We start from the raw sequence: 17,260 nt of genomic DNA, 5'->3' as shown, positions 1-17,260 counted from the left end.
TAATATATGTTCATTTTTAGTATATTGAAAGTTCATTTTTTAAGTATATTACCTAAAAAATGAACATACGACACACTAAAATAACTTTAAAAAATGAACATGTAGTACATTAAAAATGAATATTCACTATACTAAAATGAATTTGCATGTCAGGTGTCCACCTTGCAACGTGGACTATGGTCCACAATATAACGATTGTTGTAGGCTAGTTGTAACTTGTAACACATGCATGCCATGATTTACTTCAATTCATCAACCAGTCGCACTCTGTGATTTACTTCATCTACGTACCACGATTTATCTCATTCACTAGTCACAATCTGTAATTTACTTCATTCACCAATCACATTTTGTAATTTATCTCATCTACCCGTACGTCTCCAAGGTAGGAGCAGTGAGTGAAATTTAAGTTTGGAGTTAAAACTTATTTTTAAAAAAGTATTGCTAAAACATTAATAAAGAAAGTGGTGAAATATAATTAATGAGATGATTTGGAGGGGTGAGAATTGAATGACATTGATTTTGGAAGAACATTGATTTTGCGAAAGCAAGTGTAGTAGTAGGTCATAACTCATAAATCATATCACCTTTTTGAAGGACACGCTTGAATTGGGACATTTCATGCATCAGTTCTACGCTACGTTACTTTCATATCTCATCTTTATTTTTTCCTTAAATATTCACCAAAATTATTGTTTGGTTTTTGTTTCCTTGTTTTTCTTATATTTCATTTGCCAAAATTTATAGGATGATCTGTTGGAGGATGAAACGTGCAAGAAGAAGGAGGGCACTAAAGTAAATACTCAAGCCAAAAAAATATGTTGTAACCGGCTAGATATTTTTCATATTTTCCTTTTCCGTATATAAACTCTTCATCTTCTCTGTAATCGAACTCTCTTGAATATCATAAATAAAATCTCCTTCTTCTCTCGGCTCCTTCTCTCTGCTTCTCTCCATAGCTTCATCATGTAGTCTCTATTCCAACATGGTATCAGAGCAGTGGAAGTTCACCTACGCTGCTGCACTTTTCGGTGCCGGAGAAGTCAATGAAGCGACGCCGACATCTGAATCGCCAGTTCATCCAAATCTTACGGTTCCGCAGAGGAATCTCTCACCACAAGTTCAGAGGAACTACGTCGAGGAAGTAGACAATCCTTTGATTATCAACCGCAACGATAACCCCTGTGCAATCCTAGTTAATCCGCAGAGGATTCCGATCAATCCGCAAAGGATAATTCTGATCCATCCGCAGAGGATGCGTAGCAACAAAGCCGATGCTCGATCACGATCAGCATCGTCAATGATTCCGCAGAGGAATCTGAGTTCAGAGCAACAGATTTCCGTAGCCGATCCGCAGCGGAAGGCGATCCAAGGAATCTGTCCATCGCTACCGATCATTCATTCTCCAGTTCAGGTGAAGGACATGGTGCGAGCCGGACTTGCGCCGGAGGAAGCGGCGTTGCTGGAGGCAGAGCTCAAGGACGCCATAGCCGTTCCGCATCAAACCTGTTCACGCAGAGAAAATATAGTCGAGAAGATCTGGAAAATCCAGCATCCAAATCTCTCTCGATCCGTCTGCGAATTCGGTCTCAGCAGAAAGAGAGAGAGAGAGAGATGAGAGAGATCATCAGCGTACACATCGGCCAGGCCGGAATTCAGGTCGGCAATGCCTGCTGGGAGCTCTATTGCCTTGAGCATGGCATTCAACCCGACGGCATGATGCCTAGTGACGCGTCAGTTGGTATTGCAAATGATTCTTTCATCACCTTCTTTAGTGAAACTGGTTCAGGCAAACATGTGCCTAGAGCTGTACTTGTTGATCTTGAGCCTACTATTGTGGATGATGTGAGAAGTGGGGCATACAGGCAACTGTTTCATCCAGAGCAACTTATATCTGGTAAGGAGGATGCAGCCAACAGCTTTGCAAAGAGGACATGGAGCGTTTGTCTGTAGATTATGGAAAGAAATCCTGTAGTCACTCTTCAGTGAAGGTTTTAGAAAACTGCTCCAATTGTTCTTCAGGCTATGGAGTTGTACGAAGAAGAAAGCCTTGGAGAGTTGGAGTGGAGTTGCAGAGAGAAGTCTGTATACATGTTTCCAACTTGTTCGGGTACTAATGTTGCTGGCTGCACCTTTGCATCATAGAATGGTTTTGCAACTTGCTGTTATGTCTTTTCAAGATCACGGTTCGAGTAACTTTCATCACCAGTTAAAGATGAAAATGGTGTTAACTTTTTCCTTGGCTGCTTCATCAATGTAGCTGGCATTCCTCACAACATCATTGAATATCAGTCTAGCAAAGTTGTTCTGCACACAGGCCAAAATGTCTGTTGTTATGGTTGTTGTATTGATTCTCCACTTCGTTCTTTTGTATCTAAGCTGAGCATGTAGGATCTACACGCTTCAGCTTACGGGGGGGGGGGGGGGGGGGGGGTGTTGGAGGATGAAACGTGCAAGAAGAAGAAGGGCACTAAAGTAAATACTCAAGCCACAAAAATCTGTTGTAACCGGCTAGATATTTTTCATATTTTCCTTTCCCGTATATAAACTCTTCATCTTCTCTGTAATCGAACTCTCTTGAATATCAGAAATAAAATCTTCTTCTTCTCTCGGCTCATTCTCTCTGCTTCTCTCCATAGCTTCATCATGTAGTCTCTATTCCAACATGATCGAATAAAGTCATAAACGTACTATTTTTTATACATAATAATAAGTAATCTTTTTATTTTTGATACCTATTTTTTAGATACATTTTATGAGAGAAAGAAAGATATAATTCAATTGAAATCTAGTGGGGTTATCAAGTTTCTAAATTCATAATTGTGAGCTAATGGTGCTTGTTCATTTTATGTGGGATAGACTAACATAAACTCAAAATGTAAAATATAGATAAATTGTAGAAAATAAAGTAAGCACATAATTTTATTTTATTTTTACGTGAAAATCTTAACTTAAAAGTGAAAGGCATAGACATTTTTGTCGCGTTGTTAAGCCAAATTCACTGTATTATCGTGTGCAGTTTGATGACCTATTTGATTCTTATTCCTAGTATTTTTTTTAATGAATGAAGTGCATAATACACCTAGACGGCCCGAGGTAGTTGACTCTCAAATCAAAGGATCAATTTAAAAGTCAACTATCTCAACCAAAGCATGAGTAAGTTAGTTCGTTGATCTATGAATGAACCTAACAAAAGTACAAAACATGATCTAATAGAGTTAATAAGTACGTTTAGCTCAACTGGTCATAGAGGTGAAAGTCAGAAAGAATAATCAGGGATTGAGTTGTGAGGGGGGCTCCTATTTACATCCTCCCAGATGTTCTGTCGGACCGGAATGTGTGAGACCCTTAGAATTGGGGTTCAACCTTTTGGAAACAATAAGTACGTTTAGCACAATCACTAAGAGCATCTACATCAAAGGAGAAAGGGGGGAGAATTCACTACTTTTGAGGTCTAAATGCCATGGTGGCAGAGAGAGAAAGAATGGAGAGCATCTGCAAATGTTGGAATATTACTCTGTCCAAGAAAAGGAATTAATGATGGAGGAAAGAGAATCAATAAAGAAATGAGCTACTTATTTTTTATATATTTTCTTTATAAAATTAGTTTTGATTTTTTTTTTTTATCTTCCTCCCACATTATTTTATTTCCTACTCACTTTTACATTCTCCCCCTAATATCTCCAACTGATAAGGATGCTCTAAGGAGTAAGGACGAAGCCTCCATATGATAAAGTTGTAGCATTCATTGCCACGGCACGTGTATTCTTAATTACAAGATAATAACCATTTAATTTGTAATCATTGTCATAATTATCCTTCAATGGTTATTTTGACCAGATTAATTCTGTAGGCTGAACGCTAATATGTATTTAATTTTTTGCCTTAGCCATAATTGGACTGTTGGTTTATGTCATTCATAACATTTTATTCATAATCTATTTGATTTCATGAACTAATAATTAGACTCCACATTATTTTTAAATTGGCAATGCATGTTTTAATTAGTGTTTGATAAAGTAAAATATTTCATGTGTACGGCATGGAAATGCCTTAGCTTTTTGAAAGGAAAATCACCGAAAGGCCGTAGTGATTTGAAAGATTGTGCACTTACTAATAAAGGTTAATATAATTACCTTAATTAAATAGTAAAGTGAAATGTTAATCATATTTAAATTGAAGCAGACAAGAAAAGTGCATAAAAGTAGAATTTTCACTTGTGCATTCTCCACACACCATGCAATTGTAATGACACATTAAAGCACTTAATTAAGGATTATATTGGCGTTAGTTTAATTAATTAGTTATGCACAATGCACTCCAACTTGCATCACTAACTTCCATACCACTGCATGCATATACACTAAACCAATGAACCAAAATTAATGACATTTTAAAAGCTCCCATTAGTGTTAGACGAGTATTACATGTGACACACGTAATTGGTAAGCCAATCTTTATTTTAACGTGACATGCATGTTGTGATTATTAGTCATTAATCACTTCATTATATGCATGTCGGACGAAAAAATTTGCCGATATGCCAAGATCAGAAGCAGGAATTGAAGATGTAGTAATGTGGATTCTAGGCAAAATGTTTTCTATGTATAATGAGTGTATATTGAATTAAATTCAATTAACTAATCAATATACAATAGCAAAGGAAGACCTGCGACATGTTTGACCGAGAAGGTGTTGACAAAAAATAGTTGTGACATTATACTACAAAAACTATATTCTACCCACTCAACCACCTTTATGGTGGAACAACACATTCTTTAATTTATATAGAAAACAACTATATCTCCATCATAATTGATTTTAAAAAAATAAAATAAAATTGAACCCATAACCTAAGAGCATCCCTAAAAGAAAAAAAAAATTAAAAATAAGCTCAAGGGTGGCCAACTTATGAGCCGATGGGCACCATTAGTGTGTGCAAGGCGCATCAACTTGTCTTTTTAATTTTTATTTTATTTACTTCTTTATCAATTTCTTCTCTATCGTCCAAATTAGTTAAAAACTTAATCTGAAAAAAACTCACAAAAATTTCACTAATGAAAATGCTCTAAGCGAATGAGGTATCATCAACTAGGCTTGATTTGGCACCATGCATGTTGAAAGTGATTTTGAAGTTTAATTTGTAAAGCCCCAACAAATGAAAGGATCGAAGAAAGTAGTTAAAAGTGAAATATATAATAGGAAGGGATCGGAGGATAGTGGGGGAGAGATCATCCTTTTCTTTATTCTTTTGACTAATAAGTACATATATAATAGAGATGAGATAACTTGAGTATGGGGGATTGGAGCCTAAAGGTGAGTTTTGTGTTGTAATGGAAAGGGATCCATTGAATTTGAATTCTCCTCAACTCAATCATTATCATATCGCCACGCTCCAAACATTCTATGCCCAACCTTCCCTACTTCTTCCTATCCCTTGCTTCCCTATATTTACTTCCATTTAATTTGGACTACTTCACACTTCCATTTTTTCTATTTTTATTTTATTTTTTGTCTCGATCCTGATTTTTAAGTGGTTGATGAGATGGTAGGAAGTGATAAGTTTCGAGATCTTGTAGATAATTTGATATCTTTATGTAAACTTGAGATGAGAAAATAATGAAATATCCAATTGGTGCATATTTAATTTATAATGAAGAAATTATAGTAAATTTTTCTTTATTAGCTAGAACTTTCATCGTCGTGACTTGAGAGTGATTGAGAATCTTCCATTTCCTCTTCAGCAAATCATTCGGGAGATTACAATGGGTGTCCCATACCCTAATAAGAGCATATGAATGGTTGCAAGGTTTTTTACTCGGGTTTTGTCATGTTGAATTTACAAGGAAAAAAATCTCAAGAATCTCCTCACCTATTCTCCATATAAAAAATCCACCAAAATCTCAACAAAAATCCTCATAAGTGAGTTTTCTGTTGGTCTCAAAGTTGCAAAAAGTCTAGACGGGGAGAGGTTGAATAGACTTTTAAAAAATTAATTTAAACAATTTTTAAATCAAAGCTTACCACCAGCTCGAAAGCAAGTGATCACGGTTTAGTTAAAACAGCAGCAGAAGACTTAAAAAGATTAATTTGCAACGCGGTTTAGTTATTTAAAAAAAAAAAAAAAAAAACTTTAACGAGGAAACGTGTTCTATGTGTGCTTAACTGTTTCGATTAGCTGGAAATGTAAAATGCAAGAAATTCAAGTTCAAAATGTTAAGAGTATAGAGAGGAAGATTTTTATAGTGGTTCGACAACTACCTCTTCCACTCTTCTCCTAACATCCAAGGAGGATTTCACTAATATCTTGTGTGAAAATACATGTGAAAAGTCACACGGTGTATCCACAAGCACTGTTGACTGCAGGTGGTGTTCCTTTGAATTAGATATCCCCTTTGTTCTTCAAAACCCGATCTATACTCCAAGGGTTAGTCACGAAGTCGCCTTGAGTAGAACGTCTTCAACCACAACTTCAAAGAATGCGATTGTTTGTTTGTTTTCACAAACGAATGAACGGTGACTCTAGAAATTCACACTGAGCTCTAGTTGTTTCTTGATTGAGCAATGAAAGCTTTGTCTCTCTCTTAACTAGCACTTAGCAAAATATGTAATTGCACTTCGTAATCGATAATTCACATGGGTATTAACAACATTTCTGAGTTTCGAAGTCCTCTATTCATAGGATAGATGTGAGGGCTATTAGTGATGTTATATTTTGTCACATACTCACATTATATTATTGTATAGTTGTTATATTTGATTTAGTCTTAACTACTAGTCTATTGTATAGGAGAGGTTAGATTAGTTAGGGAAGTCTTTTGTTCCTTTTGTAACTCTACGTTTCTGTCTGTGATTCTGAATACGAGAATTATTCATTCATTAGGGCAAGTTGGTAATCTTTTATGAAATTCAAAAAAAAAAAAATTGTTACCCTCAATGCGACAGGTATCCAAATTTGTCTCTAACTCCGCCCAATGTGATGCAAATGTACAATTGACCTTTTTTGTAACAACTTTTGTCCCTTTTCTTCCAGAAAATATGTGCTTTTGAAAAAGGAACGTTTTGTTACTTCTTTTGGAATTCTAACTGATTTGCTTTGACCTTGCTGATGAAGAAATAACTTAGGACATTTTCTGGAAAAAAAAAAATAGCTTTAGGGACCCAGCTAGTCTCCTTTGCTAGTATGATCAGTTGATCTATCTTGCTAATCTACTGCTGATTTGCTCTGCTAGTCCACTGGATGAGAACTGAATGAATTGCATTGAATGAACTGTATTACAACTGTATAGACAAAGGGAATATATACAAGAGGAATCATATGGCGACTAGAATAGGGAGTCATACTATGACTCAAATACAAGAATCCTAATACTAGTCCTAATACACTCACTGTCTTCAACTTGACTGAAACACTATAGTTGTAGCTTTTGCAATAACCAACTCATAAAATAAGTTGATCAGCTTGAACAAACTCAAGTTGATTCTACAAGAAAACAAGTTTTAAGCTTTTGCCTAGACTAACGATACCTAGCTAGCTGATTACATGCAATGAAATAAATGGGCATCTAAAGTCCTAATATAATCATAACATCATCAAAATAAATAAGTAAATAAATAAAGTCGTGAAAGAAATAGTTGAGTGGGTGAAGTATGACTTTTGTATATAAAGGCCAGGTCACGAGTTTGAATTTCGTCACACCCTCTCAATCAATCTCATTGCACATGATCTTTCTAATGTGGTTTCCAAGCTCATTAGGGCATCTCCAGTAGTTTTATTTATGCATAAGATTTTAAGAGTCATGTAGGAAAATGGAGAGGAAAACAAACAAGGAAAAAAAAGAAAAAGGAAAAAGAAATAGTACTAAATGAGGGTGGTACCAGTTGGCGACCACTGCACCCTCAACGCGCCCACTGGGCACTACTGGTGCGCATTAAATTTATTTATTTATATTATTATACGGTGGGGCCCACAGCAGAAGACAAAAAACTTGAGTCTCCTACATGAACCACATCCTTTCTCCCTCCCCCTCCTCTCACTTCCACATCAGCTATTTAGCCTCAAAAATCTCACCATGAACCACTAATGGGGATGACCATACAATTTTTTTTAAAAAATTAATAAAGTCATTACATCTCTTTGTACTTATTTAAGTGTCTCTCTCTCTCTCTCTCTCTCTATATATATATATATATATATATATATATATATATATATATAAGATTCTATATATATTTATTTTTTGACGAGTAATACAATTTAAAATTATCTAAAAAAAATTGTTAGATTTCAAATATGTAAGTCTTTTACCTCTAAAATTAGGTAGAACATCTATGCATGGTATATTATAGTATATCTTCTCATTCTACCAAATTAAATAAGAAATTTATCTATTTTGTGTTGTTGTACCTAATATAACTTTACAATCCAAATAGGCCGGGGAAATGTACAGTATGTTAAATTGAATTAGAAAAGATTTTTTTTGGGAGTTATTATACACTTCAATTTAAAATATAAATAAATAGAATAAAATGTATAATATATGTACATATATAATTTTTTTTAGCCTTGAGAGTGCGCGTGTTTTTTTCAGCTTAACTATTCCAGCGTTACCTATGAAGGAGTGAATGCTTTATCACTCTTTAAGGTTCTTGCTAATCAACTAGATGAGAAATCTAAAGTTAGACAAACAAATATTTTTTTCTAAAAATAAAATATGAAAATAGATCCTACAATTTTTTCTGAAGAAGTAAGAAGATTTTGGTTAGTCAAATTTTATGATGTTTTGTTTAACTCCAAGTCTCCAACTGTTATTGCAGGCATAAATAATTTTGACTAAATTAATTAATGAAAGACCAAATATTAACTAACCTCATCCACTGACATAAATTCGAGCCAACAATTTTTTGGGATTGAGAAATAGACACTACTAAATTAAGACGTCTACAATTATTACTTTAATTTCTTATGTGTTATTTTTTAATTAAATATGTAAATTCTTTATTAACTCACGGTGGAATTCGTGAAATCATCAATAATCTATGAAAAATAAATAGGTTTCAAATTTTATTTTGGGAGTGAGATAATTTCTCTAACAAAAATGTTAGATTCAAACTTTATGAATCAGTGAATGTGTAGGAGCTCTTTCTCAATTAAATTTAAAAATAACTTATTTTTTAAATTAGTCAAAATTAAATATAGGAAAATTTATTTTTTTAAATTTAATTCTCAATCAAATTTTATCACATTATTTGTAAATTCTCATCCATTATTTTTTTCAGATAAATTTCAAGTGCATGTATTATATATTTATATGCACACTATTCGTCTATTCTATCACACGTACTCAAGACATTGTGAGCTGAGGTTTGAATTTTTATTTTTTTTTTTTTCCAAATTGGCTTACATATGTTAGACTAGTATTTCTTATGCGCGATGCGCAAAAAAATAAGTGCACAATATTAATATTTTATATTAAAATTTTAAATTTATTGAGATTTTAGATATTTAAATTATTGTATATAATAATAATAATAATAATAATAATAATAATAATAATAATAATAATAATAATAATAATGTAAAACATTTCTATAAATTTAATATTTATATTTTAAGAAATAACTAACATATAATTTCAATATATAATGTGTATATTATTATTATTATTATTATTTAAAATAAGAAAATATATATATATATGGTGGATGCATGTGCATGGTAGCAATAGTGGAAAAGATAACGGAAATTATAACGGTAGGGGTATGTTTGTCCAAAATATTGTATAGTACAATATTTATAGCATAATGTATCATAAAACTTAACAAAAAAACGGACATAAATAAAGGGTATAATCATCATTCATACATATTATGTTTTTAGATGTGAATTTTATCAAATACATATAAAAAGTCAAGTACAATTATCCACGACCAATTCAAGCCAATGAACCTTTTAAAACGATACTACACCTGTGCTTGGTTGGTGGGTTTTGCCCATAGGAATGGGTATGAAAGTGATTGTTGTTGTTTGGTTGATAGGTTTTTAGAACACTACTATGAGTTTCAAATACCCCATCAATTGAAAAACTCATACCCTACAATAACAGCACGTTTGGTTCACAGAATGGATTTTGAGGTAATAGGAATACTATTCCAAGGAATAGAATAGAAATTGTATTCTATTGTTTGGTTCGCGGAAGGAATAGACTTTAGGAATTATATTACAGTGTTTGGTTGATTTAAGGAATAGAAATGAAATATGTTTTAAAAGACATAAATACCCTTATAAAAATATGTGATGGTGGCGGTGGCGGTAATGGCGGCGGTGGTGGTGGTGCTAGGGTGGTAGTGGTGGTGGTGGCGGTGGCAGTGGTGGGGGCGACGGTGGTGGTGGTGACGGTGACGGTTGTGGCAGTGGTGGTGGGGCGGCGACTGTTGTGGCGGTGGTGCTGTTGGGTGGTGGTTCTGGTGGCGGCGGCGGCAATGGTGGTGGCGATGGTGGTGGCGATGGCGGTGATGGTGGTGGTGGCGGTGGTGGTAGTGGTGGTGGTGGTGGTGGCAGTGGTGGGGGCGGTGGCGACGGTTGTGGCGATGGTGGTGGAGGTGGTGGCGGTCGTGGTAGTGGTGGTGGTGGCGGTGGTGGTGGCGGTCGTGGTAGTGGTGGTGGTGGCGGTGGCAGTGGTGGGGGCGGTGGCGACGGTTGTGGCGATGGTGGTGGTGGTGGTAGCAGTCGTGGTAGTGGTGGTGGTGGCGGTGGCAGTGGTGGGGGCGGCGACGACGGTTGTGGCGATGGTGGTGGTGGTGGTGGTGGCGGCGGCAGCGACGGTGATGGTGGTGGTGGTGGCAGCGACGGTGATGGTGGTGGTGGTGGCGGCGGCGACGACGGTGGTGGTGGTGGCGGCGGCGGCGGCGGTGGTGGCGGCGGCGGCGATGGTGGTGGTGGCGGCGACGGTGATGGTGGCGGCGGCGACAACGGTGGTGAAATAGAATAAATTTATGTATAAGATAAAAAAAAAATTAGGTTAAAGAAAGGGGTAAAAAAGGAAATAGATTCTAAAATCTATTCCTGAGCGTTCAGTAATAGGCTAATACCAGGGGGCCCCCTAGTAATAGCTATTACCTTATTTGAGGTAATAGACTATTACCAGGAATATTATTCCTGGTAATAGAAATGGTTACCAAACAACGGAATAGGCCTATTACTGGGAATGTTATGCCATTCCCGGCCTATTCCGTGAACCAAACGGGCCATAAAAGTTTCATTCCCTTATTCATTTTCAAGCACTACTATTAATAATCATTCCCGTTCCACCCTACTACCAAACATGTTAAATACTTTCACCAAAATCCATTACCATTACCAAGTATTTAATATCCATTCCAATTCTGATTTCTATGTGCGAACCAAACACACCCTAAGTTTTCTTCACTTAAATCACAAGCTATTGATAACTCCCGACATATTATTTTAAGTTTATTATAATGCATGTGTTTGGCAAGGCAGCTGGAAAACAATTGTTTTTATTAGCTAATTAGGTGTAGTATCGTTTTAAAAGGTTCATTGGCTTGAATTGGTCGTGGATAATTGTACTTGACTTTTTATATGTATTTGATAAAATTCACATCTAAAAACATAATAAGTTCTTATTATTAATTGGCCCTATTTAGTAATATGGTTAGCTTAGCAGCAAATTAGTAACTAATTTTGACTTATTTGATCACTATTAGTGGTTTGATTTGATTAAACATTTAATATAAGTGTTTAATTAATTAGTATTTTGTAATAATTTATTGCTCTAAAATTCAAAAGTTGTTCAAAGTAACTTTTGCTATAAATTTTTTGAGAAAGTCATTTTGCATGTAATCAATAGCTAATTACCAAACATATTTTTCTACAATCAACTAATGCTATCTACTAATCAAGCCCATTAACTAAATCAGCTAACAACTATTTACCAAATACCCTCATTATCTTTTTTTTTTTTTTTGTATGAGGGAAATCTACAATTCTACATGCATTCACATCCGAATGGTGCATTGACTTGTGTAATAAATAATAACTCACAAATCACATTAAAAAGTACGATAATTTTGTTTCACCCACTTAGTCACCTCTTTGAGACATTTTTATTAATGGCAAATTATGCTGTTGCTGGGAATCAAACTTGATTTTTTTTTTAAGGGTAGACGCGCGTTTTTAATAAAACGACGTCGTTTTTGCATCCGTATGCACCATGCATGGTGCATACGGATGCACAGCATAACTATTCTTTATTAATTACTTTGACATTACTAACATGGCATATTGAACTTAGTATGTAACATAAATTTAATATGGATAATAAGATTAAATACTCTCCCCCAAATGCATGCATAACAATATTGTGAATAATAAAAGGGTAAAATATGATGATGTCTAGCTCTAAACATTAGACGTAATGATTTTGCACCCAGGTCCAATAATGTTTGGCATTTGGTTCAAGATATGTTTGTAAATAACATAATATTTATTTGCAAAATTTTCACATAATAATCTACAATATTAGGCGAATGAGACCATGAAAGTTGGAAAAAGAAAAAAAACTAAAGAAGTTTTTAATTTTCACATTATTTAGATTATGTGATATAACTTGTCAAACACCTTTGTGTTCAAATAGTATATATATAGTAATTTTTTTCATGTGAGAGGTCATGAATCTTAGTTGAGGCGCTGTTGAATTTGGTCGTCTCACTTGACATTTCAATTTCAATATATAATAATTACCAATTCACTTATTGAATAAATTTGTGGTTGGATAAAAAAAAAATGAAGTAAATGCAGTAGTAATTTTTAGGTTTACATATTTAAACACGACCATTATCTTACTCATCAACCATAATCATTAGGACCACGCTCGCTCCCAACAAGCTTTTAAGGCATCTCTCACTTTGCCACCGCTAAACCTAAAAGCCCCATTAAAGATATCTCCATGGAACATGATGGAGACTCCCCGCCTTACTGGACCCAACCCCCCACCTCGCTCTTCCGCCAACGCCGCCGTCAACCACCGTCTCCTATCATCAATCCGGTGGTGCTTATCCTACTCGTTCCCATCCTTGCTATCCTCGTTATATTCTTTCTAGTCCCTCCGTTTCTTTCGCATACTCATCATTTTCTTAGGCCCAGTTCCGTTAAGAAGAGCTGGGATTCACTAAACATATTGCTCGTAGTTTTTGCGATTCTTTGTGGTGTTTTTGCACGGAGAAACGACGACGTTTCTGCCGCCGACAGAGCAGGCGTTGAGCGGGATGTTCCGAGAGTTTCTGCGGTTGAATATTCTGGTCGGAAAGTGTATGATTCCGGTCAGACCGGGGTGCCGGAAACTGGCACAAGCCGGCTACGGAGGAGCAGTAGTTCGTATCCGGATCTGAGGCAAGTGCCGGTGTTGGAAACCAGCGAGAACCGGTACCGGTTTTTTGATGATTTTGAAGTGAATTTGTATCGATCGGCAGCGGCGGAGTACGATCGCCACCGTCAACGCCAGAGTGAAGTGGAGAGAGGGGAGACTGGTATTAAAGTGATCCCTGTGGATACGGTTGAAATTCGCAGTTCTCCTCTTCCGCCTGCCTCGCCGTCGCCACCGCCTCCACCTCCGCCGCCACCGCAGCCGTCATCACGGACGAGGTTGAAACGGAGAAGATCCCTGCATAGTGTTCCGCGGAAGGAAAAAGTTGAAAAACAGAGTAATGAAAGAGCAGAGGAGTTTGTTGAAAGCCGGCCCCCTGCTCCTCCTCCCACGCCACCGGCACCGCCACCTCCACCTCCACCGCCGCCTCCCACCGTGACAATGCCGTTTCCAATAAGAGCAGAGGAAAATATACGGAAACTTCATAGAAAAAAGAGCGGCGCGACGAAGGAAATAGCAACCGCTATAGCTTCTCTATACAACCAGACGAAAAGGAAAAAGAGAACAAAAACAAAAAGCATCTACGAGAGCGCTTCTGATGACTCTTCGCCGTCGAGTTCACCTATACCGCCACAAACGCCTCCTCCACCACCACCTCCGCCTCCACCGCCGTCCAAGGTTTTTCAGAACCTATTCAAAAAGAGCAGCAAAAGTAAACGTGTGCATTCTGTTTCTTCACTGGCTGTTCCCTCGCCACCTCCTCCTCCTCCACCGCCTCCACCAAAATCAATTTTCAATAATTTATTCAAAACAGGGAGCATAAGCAAGCGTTTTAGCCAGTCATCATCATCTCCTCCACCACCTCCTCCCCCGCCTCCGCCATCTTCAATCCTCAATTCTGTATTAAAAAGTGGAAACAACAAAAGCAGGCGATTCAAATCAGTAAGCTCAACTTCATCTCCTCCTCCCCCACCTCCTCCACCACCATCAACACATGCATTATCAAGTCGCAAAACTTCATCTGAACCACTACATCGCCCTCCATCCGCCGCCAGAAAACCGCCAATGTCGTCGAGAACTACAAGGAACTACTACGAAGAGAACTTGAACAGCGGCACGCAATCGCCATTAATACCGAAGCCTCCACCGCTGCCGCCGTTTAGGATGCCGGAAAACAAATTCGTGGCTCGAGGAGACTTCGTTTGGATCCGGAGCAGCCACAGCTCCCGATGTAGCTCACCGGAGATCGAAGACGTCGATGTAATGTCAGTGAAATCGGAGCATACCGACGGCGAGGATGTGACCGGACCGCCGGTTTATTGCCCGAGTCCCGACGTCAACTCGAAAGCGGATAAATTCATTGCCCGGCTCAGGGACGAGTGGCGGTTGGAGAAAATGAATTCGTTGCGGGAAAAGCGAAAGTTGGGGTGAGTTGTAGACTGGTAGGCCGAATGATAAAAGAGCCTTCAACCGTCTTTTCCTGTTTGGGCCAGGGCCCATCACCTAAATATAAACATAGATTCCTTTTCTTTTTCACTTTTTTTTTGGGGTTTAATTTAGATTGGCTCCAATTGTGTTGTTTTTAGTTCTCAATTGGGCCTTGAAATCATATAGTCAAGTTTGGAGTGTTTTTTTTGAAGGAAATATGATTGTGTATATGCTAGGGTTTTGATTATGTTTTTGTTCCCTTTTTGAGAGACTTCTTTATTTGTTGATATGATGAGCTTGGGATTCAATGTTGAGTTTTGTTTATGATGGTGAATTATCAAGAATTGGTAAAGCTTAATTGCATTTGTTATTATAATTAAGAAGTGAGAGGTATTTTTGTAAGAGTATCTTTAACTTAATTTACACCAAAATATTAAAAGTTTCTATCAAATGTCACATCAAAATGAATATTCTCAATATATTCTTGTACCAAATTTTATTTATTTTCAATCTATTACACCAAATTTGGTATATGATGGACAATTTTAAAATGTCCTTGCAAGTTCATGAATCACTGTAGTAATAGTGTGCAAAAGTATCAGTCGAACCCACAAAGATTGATACAATGCAATTTAAAGACTTGAAAATAATTGACTTACTAATTTAAAGTGCTCAAACTCAATAAACAATCAAAATGGATTAAACTAAATGAAAAAGCAAGTAGAAAACAAGGTAGGGAAGACAATTGAAGAACCACGAAACGAAATAGCATCTAACAAAGGAATAAAGATCAGGAACATGAATCAATTACCACTACTAGTTTTGCAGATTAGTTCAACTTTACCCATCAATTAAAGGTTCGTTCTTTTTTTCAATATGACAACTTCATATGACATCCAAAGTTAATCACGTGCTTTAAATGTTCATATGCTTAAGACATTTATTTAAACAGTTAAAACTCATTAAGTCCTAAAAGAATTAGGGAACACCCGATTTATAAACTAGAACAATAGTTTTAACAAGACAGTAAAAATTATCCAACTTTTTATCCTACAGGGCATGGAATTAGAAGGTATGATGTTTACTCGATAAATTTCCTCAATAGATTACTTATGCTAGAATTAGCCAGATTTAAGCATAACTAATATCCACACAGCATAGAATAAAACACAACTAATTGGCAAATTAATCATATGTCACTGCAAACGCTTCATGATAATATCATCATATTCTTAAAACAAAGTTTAGCAAGCCATTGAAAGATCAAAATTAATCCACTCTTAAAGCATTCTCATTAACAATAATTAATTAAGCTGAGGCCAGGTGGGGACGTGTCTGGAGGTGATTGTACTGCTTTGGCAGTGGTGGAGGAGGAAGGGGGTTTGCATGCAACTTGAAGCGTCGCAAGGAGGAAGCCCCAATGCCCGGTGTAGCCTCAGGGAAGGATGTGGAGATGTCTGAGGTTCAAAAAAACTTGTGTCCGGTGTGTCTGGAGAGCCAGTCCCGCCCTTCCCAATGAGTTTCTTAAGTTGGAACTGTCAGAGTTTGGGTAACCCCGGGTAGTTTGTGAATTATTGGGCCTCGTGTCCAAACATAAACCCATGTTTGTCTTCCTAATGGAGACAAAGGCAGTTACAAAGCAGTTGGAGTTAGTGAGGTTAAGGTTGGGGTATGATGGCTTGGAAAGTATTTATAAATCGTAGCCATCAATGAATCTGAGTTTTTGAAGTTTCTATGGTTTACAAATCTAAGATCTCCCCATTAATTGGAACACACAACTGTGTCCAAATATTTCAATGAATCCCCGTGATTTTGATCTCTCCCCCTTTCTACCAATATGCATTCATGACTACCTCGATCTCTCTAATAAGATCTTTTTGGAGAAGGAAGACCCATGTTGGTTTCTAGACTTTTGGGAAGCCTACCAAGGGTTCAACACAACCGGAAAAGATGGTGAATCACCGAAAAAGTGGTAGGAAATGATTTATGCTTGATCGGAAATTCTCCGTGTATATATGAAAAGCTTGACCCTTTTGCAGTGCCTTGAGAGATTATTTATAGGAATCCGAGTGACGTTGGACTCGGATTCAACGTAAGTACATTTAATGGGCTAATAATAGGCATTGAATGCTTTAAATATGCACTAATCATCGCTGGCCGCTATTATCCTCCACGATCGATTTCTTAATGGCTGTTTAACTTCCTCATTAATCAGGGGTTTTAATTTATCTTAACGGTCTTCTAGGACTCTTCATCCCCCGACCACTCATCGCCGACTCCCTACGCCACTCGGTCTTATCTCTTCGCTTAGTATCCGGATGCCCCCTTGCCTTACCCCCACGGGTTCCTGGTCGCCTCATTCACTCGAATCCTCAGAGTCAGCCTTTACCGATTTTATCAATGGAATGACTCATCGAGAGTTGAGGATTCTAGCAAGGTCAACATTA

Source organism: Ipomoea nil, unplaced genomic scaffold (assembly GCF_001879475.1).
Source record: "Ipomoea nil cultivar Tokyo-kokei standard unplaced genomic scaffold, Asagao_1.1 scaffold2036, whole genome shotgun sequence".
NCBI lineage: Eukaryota > Viridiplantae > Streptophyta > Magnoliopsida > Solanales > Convolvulaceae > Ipomoea > Ipomoea nil.
Note: the sequence above shows the minus strand (reverse complement) of the source record.